Genomic DNA, 11,489 nt, shown 5'->3' with positions numbered 1-11,489 from the left:
GGGCACTGAAGAGTGGGGCAACATCTGAAAAGTTATCGATAGATGGTAGAGCAATCAAACTACTCAGAACGAAGCGAAAATATAGTGTGCCGTGTGCGCCTGCAGGACGTGCCCGAGCTGTCGTACAAGCCCGCCTACGTGAACAAAAAAGGATCTCTGAAGGAAAATTGAAGTCGATACAGCGCTTCACCGAAAGACGGTATCAGATAATTACTGTTCAATGGGAACACATAGCAGCTCTTAGCACTAAATGAACGAATATATTTTATTCGTAACTTTTATTTTCAATCTAGGTAGATTAATGAAGGAATTATTTGATATATAAAGACTTACGCATTAATAACCTAACAATTACATTTAGCACGTGTGCGAACATCCATTTACGCATACTTGCCTATGTACCATCCACTCGTGTTTATCTGTTGTTGTCGTCCATTTCCTTAAACCCCCAAAAAACTGCTAACTGCAAAATTCACGTATCGTTTCCATCCATATCTCTCACTTAGGCGACGTCTAGTTATTGTTGTTTCTTAGTTTTGTGTGTTTTTAGACATCTAGCGTTGCGCCAGCAGCGCAATCAAAATCCTTTCGAACCCGGATGCTTCAGACAAGACTTCGCTTCGTTAGTTCTCACCGACCCCAAACGTCGGCGACAGCGAGCGTGATGAACCTGCCCACTCACTTGTTTCTGCTATTCGTTGTCGCTCGAGGTCGGCTGGCGTTCACTTGTTGTTCGGCCAATTCGTTCGCCTGGACCTTCTCTCTCTCTCTCTCTCTCTCTCTCTCTCTCTCTCTCTCGGTCATGGCTCTATTTCGGAATTTACCGCTCAGCCAACGCCGTGATCGCGTGGCAGCTTAACCGGCTGACTTGGCCCTACAGTCAGACTGTTAGCTCAGTGGTGGCCAGAAAGAGTGGAAACGCGGCACCCGCAAGGGGTTCAAACCCCCGACAGAATTCTAGCGTCAACGTGAAACGGCAACATCGCTTTCGGGACACAATCGAAGCCAGCCAGATGAACCTAAGCGTTTCTTCAGAAGAAGGACTTTGCGCCATTAACTTCGTCTTCACTCGAATTTTTTTACCGTTTACCATTATCCTCCCGATGGCATTAATGGTGCCGTTGCTGGTGACCATGCTGAAGGAAGTGGTGATGACGACGATGATACGTAGCCACTAGTAGTCTTCGGAGGTCCAGGGATCTGCTTATGCTCTTCGATGGGCACCCGGTAACTTTACTCGTACACACCTCACTCGTGTCGTCTACGCCTGACAACATCGAAGCAAAAGTATTGGAATTTAAATAGCCAATTGCACTAATCTGTTGCTAATTCCATGCTGATTAGTTCCTATGTCTTTAAGATCGGCGGATGAAAAAAGAGGGCACAATCGTATTGATGATCAGGTTTTTTAATGCGTCTTTTGTGCTATCCTTGTTTCATATCTTCTTCGCTAGTTTATCCTTCACAATAGCAAGGTCCTTTTTGGACAGGCCTTTATTTTAACGTACGTATTGTCTATCGGCATGTCAGTGCGGTCACTTAGAAGCTTCGCTAATTATTTAGATCGTTTTTTATTCGATTAGATTAATTTTATATGATAGCTTGCAGCTACAGGTGCGCAACAAATCCGAAAACGATCGGGCTGGGCGTCACTTAACACGTACTGCCGACAGTTACCGCTCGAACAAGAAATTGTGTCCCCCTAGTGACAATTATAGAACCTACACAGCGAATAAGTCCGCGAATAATTTCGAATTTCGCGCAGCATCGACAACGAGATAATTGCTAGTAGAGTAAATAATCGCCTAAACAAATCGACGACGACCAGTTTCCAAAGCTATTTGTAGGCCATAAAGTACAGATATACAGAGAAATAATTCTAAACGTTTTGCTTCTATCGTTCGCAGCTTCCCATCCCATTTACATTCTTTATATAATGCGGATTGCGCAGTTAAGGGCACCCACCATTCGTTTTTTGCTTGTCTCGTTCGGGAGCCATATAGATAACAGTTTAAGCTCATTATTCTGATTGAGCTAACTTCACTGGATCTTGATTATTACTAGTTGAGTTAACATAAGTATAAGCATGACGTAAAACGTGCCGACCATATGGATCCGTGTAATACGTAACCCTAATTAGGATTGGGAAAAACTTCTGGATAAGCTACCACGCCGTCGTCTATTCTATAACTAACTTGGTTTATTTCACGGCTTTGAACAGTTCATGATTTGTGTACTGCTGCAAAGTCTACTTGAGACGCTCCAGTAGCGCTGCGAAACGGACGTCGTGAATAGGAAAAAATCGATATATTGTGTAAGATTTCGGAGATTCAGTCATTGCGGCCTTGTTCCGAACGGTGTCTGTTTGAAAAAGCGGCTCCCCGGTCGCTATGATTTTTTTGTTGATATTTTCGCTAGCTAATCTATAAAGGTTTTGTTTGGTGGCGGTTCGGGGCCCGTTCACCGAAACAAGGTCCGGCCTCCGGGACGGTTTCTGGAGAAAGTTCATCTACACCCAGAACAGGTCACACATATGGCCGCCACTAACGAATACATCACGTAGATTGCATTCGTCTACTGAGCGAGAGTCACTCTCTCGCTAGAACTACTACGTAGCGAAGGCACATATACTTGCTAATTGATCCAAAACGAGTGGCTTTTTTCTGGCTTTGGTCAGGTAATGGCGACTGCAGAGGGCAGGTTCGTGGGCGGCTTATCGGCCTGCTTGTCGGCTTGTTGCTGCCGCTATGGCAGCCACTAGCGCTGTCGAGTTCGGGGCGTCGTAAGTGCTTGCTGAAACAGTGGAGTGCCGTCGCAGGGTCTGGGAATGAACGGAGCTAAAGAACAGAACGCTTGTGAGTGCTCCCGACTTATTGGCCGGCCCCTAACTGCGAATATCGAAAGGAGAATTCGCTCAAGAGTAGACACCAAAGCAGAAACAGCGGTTTCTAACGCGACTGCCGCGTGGCGTAGCCAGTGGCTGAACAGGTGAATGCGTTGGCAGACTCCTGCGCCCAACTAAGAGACTGAGCGATTGGCCGGTCAATCGACGGTTAATCTTCGAGAACTGGCTAGCGGTGGTCGGTTGTTGGGTTTTACTTCGGACGCATTCCTTCGACTTCGGCCAGCCAACACTTCGTACGTCAACGTGTACCCTCTTCGCTTTTGTGTTCTTGGATAGGTATTCTCTTTCTCGCCGAACGCTCATTTTGGGTACCCCTAAATGGTGTTCTTTGCGTCGGGCGTGAAGCTGAAGCCGACCCTGCGTCACTAGTCCAATCGACATCTAGTACCGTATCTACAGTGACGCGACTCGGGTTTGAGCACAAGCTGACGAATTGGCAAAACGTGTTGAAGGCTGTCCATGTCGCAATACGTTTACTGTCTTTTTGTGTTTCTTGTTTTATATCGTGATTCCAAAAGCGGGACGTCACTGCAACGTTTTTCAGACCGAGCTTTCTCCGGTCACAGGAAAATGTGTGGTGTGCGAAAAACGGTACGTCACACACACACACACACACACACAAAAAACACATCGATACACACATATGTACAACCGTATGCATACTTATATACTCATAGGCATAAGGTCCATCTACCGAACAGTAGACGCAGACCAGGAACTAGCTGTCACCAAGGCGACATTCAGTCGCTTTCCACTGATCCTAGTATAGCGGTATAACTCCGTCGTTACAATCTCTAAATGTGGATCATCTCATCGAATCGGCTCACTATCAGCCATCTAGCGTCTCCTTAAAGCGAATCTCCAATGGAGGGTTGAGCAAAGAGTGATTACTGTTTTTATATCTATCGTTCAAACGCGCCTCGCATGCTGCCGCTTAGCCACTTTGCTCGCTTCTAAGGCAGTTACGTCGTGTCGCTCAGGTAGCTCTCGAACGTATGAACAGTAGAGTATAAGCTCAAGCAGACTGCCGCTGTCGTCGGCGCCGTCAAGTAGTCGTAGTCTCTGTTCACTGATCGACGAACAAGATCGCTATGGGCAAGTACGGAACTACCGCCGAAAATGGTTACCGTGAAAGACGCTCGCTCATGGCTAGCCAGACCTCATGTAACGCTTCCTGCTTGTGAGGTTGAGCTTTCGGCCGTGAAAAACGGATTACCGCTCCTGTGTTATTTATACCGCCACATCATCAAGTACCGTGTAACACATTTGGGCTGATTCTCAACTGCCACGGTAAGTAATGTACCCTTTAACAATAACTAGTTCGAAGTTATACGACAGCGAGTGACAACTGTGTCCAAGATCATATTCAGCGAACGCACAGACATTTGTTAAATACAATAGCTATGATACGAACTCTTAAAAATTATTCGTTGGCCTGAAAGCTCCGTAGGAACTGTTTCGTTGTGAAAATAGAAAGTACTTCTGTTAATGTTTAGCACGCTCGGAAACCCATTTTTCCCATTTCTGCACAAGATCACATCAAAGATTACATTATATCCTTAGATTACCTTACTGTACATTAATACAGTACTGGACAGGTATCGTACGTCCAAAATTGACCCAGCCACACTCTAGCGAACTCCAAGTAAGCTCGCGTCGAAGTGCTCACGCCCGGCTATGGCATTGGAAAGCAAAATCTTTTTAGAGAAGTGCGTGAACTATGCGAATCCTGTGAATCCTCAAATGAGCTCCGTCCACAACGAGTATAAACAAGCATTGTCTTTATCATTGCGAAGTTTCGCGGCCTCTTTACTTTGATGGACAGTTGTTGTATGTTCGTTTTATGCAGGGGCCCGGAATGTGAGGACTCGAAAGGAAATGAGTGAGGCGGTAAGATGTGAAGTCACTCAATAGAGCACCGAATGGTGAAGAAACCACCATTGACCGATCGAATGTATCGCGCTGCGGCTTCGGGATCTCCCTTCATCAGTGCTGACTAGCTTCGTTAGGACGTTCGCCTCGCACATCCAGACACAAACTTCGCTCGCAGGGTTTTTCGCAGAACCGAAAACCTTCTAAAGGGCGTACGTGGTACGGCGCGTCAGACAGCGCTATAAAGCAGTAAAGGTGTAAAACAGACATTTCCACTAAGATACAGTTGCTTCAGAGTTCGTGGAAGGCCATGTCATCGTCACTGCTGCTGCTGCTGCTGCTGCTGCTGTCAACTCTCTTTTGTGGCTGCTTTTACAGCTCTGTCAAATCGACAGTGAAGTTCGAGACTCCTCAGATAGTGTACTTCGCGAGGTTACAATCCTTACCGCTTAAGCTATCAAGTATTATCCGTCTCTGGATATGTACCTAGTTTTTTTACGGCACGAATACGGTTTTGTTCTTCGACGATTGTCGCGCCGATGCGTACTCGGAGTGACGACTGCGAATTTTAAGCGTCAAATGATGCCGTGCTGTTGTTCACGTGGATCGGATTCGATAACTTTGCGCACGAAAAACACCATTCCCGATTTTCTTGGGTATAAGTCGAATTTTCGAACGGCACCCGAACCTGCTGCATGTAAAGGTCTAATCTCAAAGGCCTGTGGAGCTATAACAAACGTTTTATTGGGGTTCGCCAAACTAACGTAATAGTAGCAGACTATTTGAAGGCACTACAATCATTCAATATTTTTCTTGATTGACCTACTATTACTAAGTAAGTATAGCCTTGATTTCAAAGGTTAAATTTCTGGTTTTTAGCTTCAGTGCGGGTATTGAGTTGGGCTTATTTGGCCAGGCAGAAACGGACAGATAGCCACGGCCAAACAGTTTAAACAGGAACATAATTGCTAGACATTTTCAATATAATCACACAAAGGCATAAAGTTTTAATACGGGGTGTTTAGCGTGCCTCATTTCAGGACGACGCTAAAACTCAGCGATACTTGTTATGACCACGATGGTTATTTTCATTATAATGATTAGGCATGCTTTTATTATCGAGTGCTATTCTATACACGGTAAAAGCTGAAGTTATTCAATTGCAAACTACACCTTCGAAATGACATCTATTACGATTGAAACGTTAAAAGTGATTACTCCGGTAAGAACTCCGGTAACTACGACTGAAATATGAAATCCATATTGTTGACCTATAATATTAGGTCGCAGGACGGGCTTTAGGAGTTCGAAACTATTTGCTAAAACAACAATATTATCGCAGCTCGGCGCGATGTCATATATCCAGTATTTACAAATTCATGCTTTTCAGTCCTTCTTCATCTCTATTTGTGTGGAAAACCAAGTTGGCCATCGTGAATTCGTCGGACCTCGAAGACTTCATGGTCTCTCGAACGTATCGATCTGCAGTGGTAACGTGGCATTGAGCTCGTGCGTCACTTATCCGATCACATAAGTACTTAACCATTATATACGTCACCATCCCGAAGTAATCCGTGATTAAGTGATAAATGATCGATACTGTAGTTCATCACGTTCGTTGAAGTCGAATAGAAGTTTGGTCTCGAAGTATAGATGACCGTGAAGCATAAAAGTTGCCTGTGTTGATCTCTATATTCCACTCTAGCTACAATAGGTAGTAGCAAATAGGTGGCATTGAAACATGTAATCTAAATTACCCAATATATATATATTTATACTGGTTATAATATCTGGACCGGCGCTCTACAGCTATAGTTACGTGGGGGGTAATCGGTTCTTGCATATTTCTACTTATGGTGCGGTAATCGCCAACAGCAGCGGCGTCTTTATTCAAATGCCTCAATGCGAATTCACCATACACACGAGCTCGCGCTGTTTCAATAACTGCTATGGCGACATTTCGGTTCCTGGCGTCATTAGCTGATCGTTTCTTTCCCAAGTTATTTTATTGGTTCCGTTGTTATTGATTCAAATTTAATTCGTCTGCTTCTCGTAGATTCTTCCTGCCGGAATCCCTCGTTTGCTCAATGCTACATGCATAACGATAGTGCGCTTGCTGCAACAACGACTCAGCTAACGTTGCCATCCTCTTCTCGCCCGAAACGCCTCGTTGTCTTGAGAGAGTAGTTGCGCTTTTCTCTGTGCGTCTGAGTACCATGTTTCTGTAGGCGATGTCAGTCACCGAGCGTCCGTCCGTAGCGGCGCCGATGGCAACAGCGCCACCTATAGCGTCACTTACCTGATTAAGTAGTGGTAATATTGTTGGGTCTTTTAGGTTGTCGAACACTGCTATCTACGATGCAAAATGTCAAGCCCCTGCCCCTCCCCCCACACCCAACTGCTCCTCGTCTCAGCTTCATTTCTTGCCGAGCAAAGGCGAACTTCGTTGAGAAAATAACTATCGGAAGCTGAGCTTCCTCCCGCTATGAAACGCGTCACTATTTAATACTGCAACTACAATATGAAGCGCTATAAGAGCTACTGGCCCGCGAGATTTTCAAATATCTACAAACTACTCGATTGACTAACGCGCTGCGAAGGGCAACGGTATAACTAACACCTGCGCAAAGTGGCAACAATGTATATATATATTTACACATATAATAACAACGCTGTTTTTTTCGCAACAATTTTATTCATGTGAAACTTGTCGCTTTTCCCGATATGGAAACGTTTCAAACTGCCATAAATGGCTCCGAAGACGAATAGAAGATAAGAAAATGATTTGTGTTATTATGATTACTATACGGTGACGGTTGTGTGATCAACGATAGTATCGATTTGGTCGAAGTATCTGACTATGTAACTGTTAGACCTAAAGTATCATCGTACCTATTGTGATCGTTGCTAGTGCCGGTAGTTCTGCTGCTGTCTGAATGGCATGAAGGTCACAGCCGGTAGCACAAATGGGAAAAGATAAAGAAAAGTTATACGCTCCTGATTTTTTTGACGTAACCGACAGATTGACGGAGGGGAGTCCGAGAGCCGCAGCGGGGTTAGTAGTTAGTTCCGGATATTAGGTTGACATGTGCTTTTTCATTGAAGCAATACAAGATTAGTTTTTTTTTACTAGGTAAATTATGAAATAGTACGTAGTGGCATTTCTTTATGTTTCGTCTGCCCTCCAGATATACGCATTTTGGTTCACGGGGTTGTAGACGTTTAATCAATATCGTTAGCAATAAATACAATAAGCGTCCCTCTATACATAGAGTGTATCCTGAAAGTTTTCTCTCTTAGTTTTCTATTTATTTAATAAGCCTACTCTAATAGGCTCAACTATGCCTGGCTATGTTTGGTTAAGACGTCAACGAAGTTTGAGGATTTAATTTTTTTTTTTTTGAAAATAAATATTAACATATCTGTCTCGATATTTTTCTCTATGTAATGCATAATGATTTAGGATTTTATTCTTTACGAAACGAACTTCGAATCAGCCGCCTTAATTTTCTAGTTGAAATTTATTAGAAAAAAACGACTCGAGAAGAGCTCAAGGCGCATCTTCATCTCATTGTCACATGGTTACAACCAATAGAAATTCCGCCATTTTAACTTCAAATAAGTCAGTTCAGGTGGAGCAATTTACGTCACATTTTCATGCAGTTCTTCGATCATCAATTATGAATTCTTGGGATCAAAAACCACTTTACCTCTAAATTGCAAAAAGGAAAAGTATATAAATCAACAGTTTTTATTTAAATTCAACTTGATGCCTAATAAGCTATCCGGATCGCTTATAATTTTTTTTGTTAAAATAATATTACGTTTAGAAAAAGCATTCGTCCAGTTGATTTTATTTTATGCGCAGATCTTCCCAGGATGGGACATTTCCGACACGAAACAATCAGCCCAACCCAACACGCTTACGAAAAAATCATCTAACCCCTTTGTTGTAAATAGAATTTTAGTAGTATTATATATATATATATATGTGTGTTGTTTGAATGAACATATAGTGCGTCCCTAACGAATCAACGATAACATGCAAACGTTAAAGCCGAATATAATTTTTTTTTGTGTACTTTTTGCTCTGTTCCAGAGTACTATGAATGAATCACAGAGGCTTACTGAAGAAGAGTGAACATTCTGGAAATACCGGCCAGCACCGACCAGGGCCATATTACGTAAACACATAGGGGATGCTTAAAAAGTTACGCATGCCGATAAAAATGATGCAAAATAGACAAAAAGGGAGCTACTTTCCAGATATCTATTTTTTCAAAAAAAAAAAAATTACCGAAAAATACCGAATGACATGAAGAAGTGATTGATCTTACGAAACCTACAGTGTTAAAAAACTGGCTTTCTTTGAGTAGAATTCGTCCACTTCACGACTTAACTTTCTGTACACCCTATATATCAAAAAGTTACAACAGGGTAAATTATCACATCATTCCGTATCGGTCGTTGATAGTCCGCATATCGATGTGTACGCAGCGGCAATATCTGTCTACTTAGATTAGACAGAGTCCATCGACCAGGCAGTATATTAAGCAAACTCTCTCGCTGGTGTTCGTTTTTGTTTTTGAGCAGCATGTGCTTCACGTTTACAGACGCAGCACAGACATAGTACTCTAATTATATGCACTGCGGTTTGTCGTTTACATGCAGTTATCGTCGTGAATGTGACAAGCGACACGTCCATCATCAACGCAAATGGCAGAATCACAGTAAGAGCACTCAGAAACGGCAAATGCAGAAGACGAAAGCGACCGTTTACGCCCGCGCCAGGTTTATGATTCGATTGTGGCTGCAAGCGTGCCACCGACACGATCAACAACCACTAAAAGATCGCTAGGACCAGGACATGTCGGTCAGCGGCGTACAATAGCGTTGGCACCACCACATTATTGACAAATTCGTAGCAAGGGGGCCGATCCATCTCTTCTCTCTTCAGTTTGTTTTACTCGATTTCGATCCTTTGCGAAATCGCTGCTGCTGGTGCCGCTGCCATTCAGCTGGCCCGTGAGTAACACTCGTAGTAGTTGTAGAGCATAGTTGTGATTATAACGATTGGTTGCCACCGCTGCCGTTGTTCTCCTGACGAATACGTGCACACGCATCGGTCGTCTATCGGTCTGGCGGCCGCCACCGCCGCCGCCGCCGCCGTAGCCGGTCAGTCGAGTGCGTTCTTCCGACCGGATAACAACAACGAAAGGACAGCGACGATCCCGCACAAACAGCTACAGATCTTCTATGACATCTACCTTTTTGCACTGCTACTATTACCCTTGCGACGTCTGACTTCAATAGCGTCCCACGCGTCGGTCTATCGCCATCGCCGTTCATACAGTTGCAACAGACTACACAGAAAGACCAGCCAGTCGCTTGTTGTTATTGATGCTAGCTTCGCGCTGCTGCGAAGTACGTAGCGTCAGACCGAAGTACTTGCGGCGAACTCCGCTTGCCGTATGCTGGACACTGCTAGCGCGTGGGAAAGGGGAGAAGAAACAGCAGATAAACAGCCACGCGTACATTGTCCAATACGCGAGCTGTTGCCACATCTGTCACATCATCGTTTGATCGACCGCTGTTACATTTTCGTTACTATTGCGATTACAGATTTACTATCGAAGATTATCGGCGTGAGATACGTATAGTAACTCCAAAATAGTCGGTTGTTTTAGCGAAAAAAAGGCCGCGTTTCAACTCGCTCGACGATACTGCGAAGCAGAAGCAATCTTCGCTTAGGACAGCAAAGTCAAGCTGCAGGTTATTAAGCCCACCATCAGCGTATGCTTCCTATAATTGGTTGTTGATCATCACGACTCAAAACTATGTCAGTATCAGCAATCCTCAACACACGGTCAAGCAGACGATCTCGTTTCTTTCTAGGCGGTCATGGCATGCCCGCCATACTGCGAATGCTACGAATGGATGTAGACGCAGTTTACGACGAATTTAGATCTTAGGCTTGGGTCCAGCTTCTTCTGAACATCGTCGCCGGATACGTTTTACCTCCTTTAATAAACGCGAAGTATTCACGTGAATAAGAGGCCAGATAAGTTTTACTTAGAGAAATAGTAGCTATACCTTAGGTAAAAGCCTCTGCAGCATCCGACGGCGGCAAGGACAGTGCAACCGTCTTGACATCCATAAGATATCAGCATGATACAATACATCAAACGCCATTTTCGGAAAGAAAGCTCTTCATGTTTCTATATTTACCTGTTACGTCGACGACCTACTAGGTGGCCTATCCTGTCTCATCCTGTACCAGTTCGAACGTTCGTGGTGACGAACGTTACACCAAACAAAGAGAACACCGAATACACATGTCAAATATATGTTAGAACATAAGTTCGAATTGAAAAGCAAGCCGTTCGATGAACGATCGACGACCGTCGATGGCTAGCGACGACCCGACGTAAAACTTGACGCTTTAAAATGACAAATGGTGTAACGTTATTTTTGCACATGCTTGACTGCCGCGGCACGGAAGTGGGTAGGGCACCAAACTCAACTATCACTTGAGACTTATGAAGTTTATCAAATTAGTTAAGGTCTTTATTTCCGCTCGTCGTGCCGCTACGAATGACTGGTGCAAATACAATTCATCATACCCCTGAGCTGTAATATATTCAAACAGTTTCCTCGGTGCTACAGACATGATAGTTTGTTGGGGCTGCACTCCCTTTTGTAGGTGCGGTTA

At 44.0% G+C, this 11,489-nt stretch overlaps 1 long non-coding RNA gene across 3 annotated transcripts; it reads left to right on the top strand.

Annotated features, from left to right (window-relative positions):
* Window positions 1-263: 263 nt before the first annotated feature.
* On the top strand, window positions 264-10,832 carry LOC111262477 (uncharacterized). Of its 3 annotated transcripts, XR_002681630.2 has the most exons (4): window positions 264-4,195; window positions 6,168-6,286; window positions 7,113-7,384; window positions 8,877-10,832. It is a non-coding gene; the product is annotated as an uncharacterized LOC111262477 (long non-coding RNA). The 3 variants fall into 3 exon arrangements; XR_002681631.2 differs by lacking the exon at window positions 7,113-7,384; XR_015311924.1 differs by lacking the exons at window positions 6,168-6,286; window positions 7,113-7,384.
* The last annotated feature ends 657 nt before the right edge of the window (window positions 10,833-11,489 follow it).

This window comes from Varroa jacobsoni, unplaced genomic scaffold (assembly GCF_002532875.2).
Source record: "Varroa jacobsoni isolate VJ856 unplaced genomic scaffold, vjacob_1.0 scaffold_666, whole genome shotgun sequence".
Taxonomy (NCBI): domain Eukaryota; kingdom Metazoa; phylum Arthropoda; class Arachnida; order Mesostigmata; family Varroidae; genus Varroa; species Varroa jacobsoni.
This window is presented reverse-complemented; position numbering and strand designations above follow the sequence as displayed.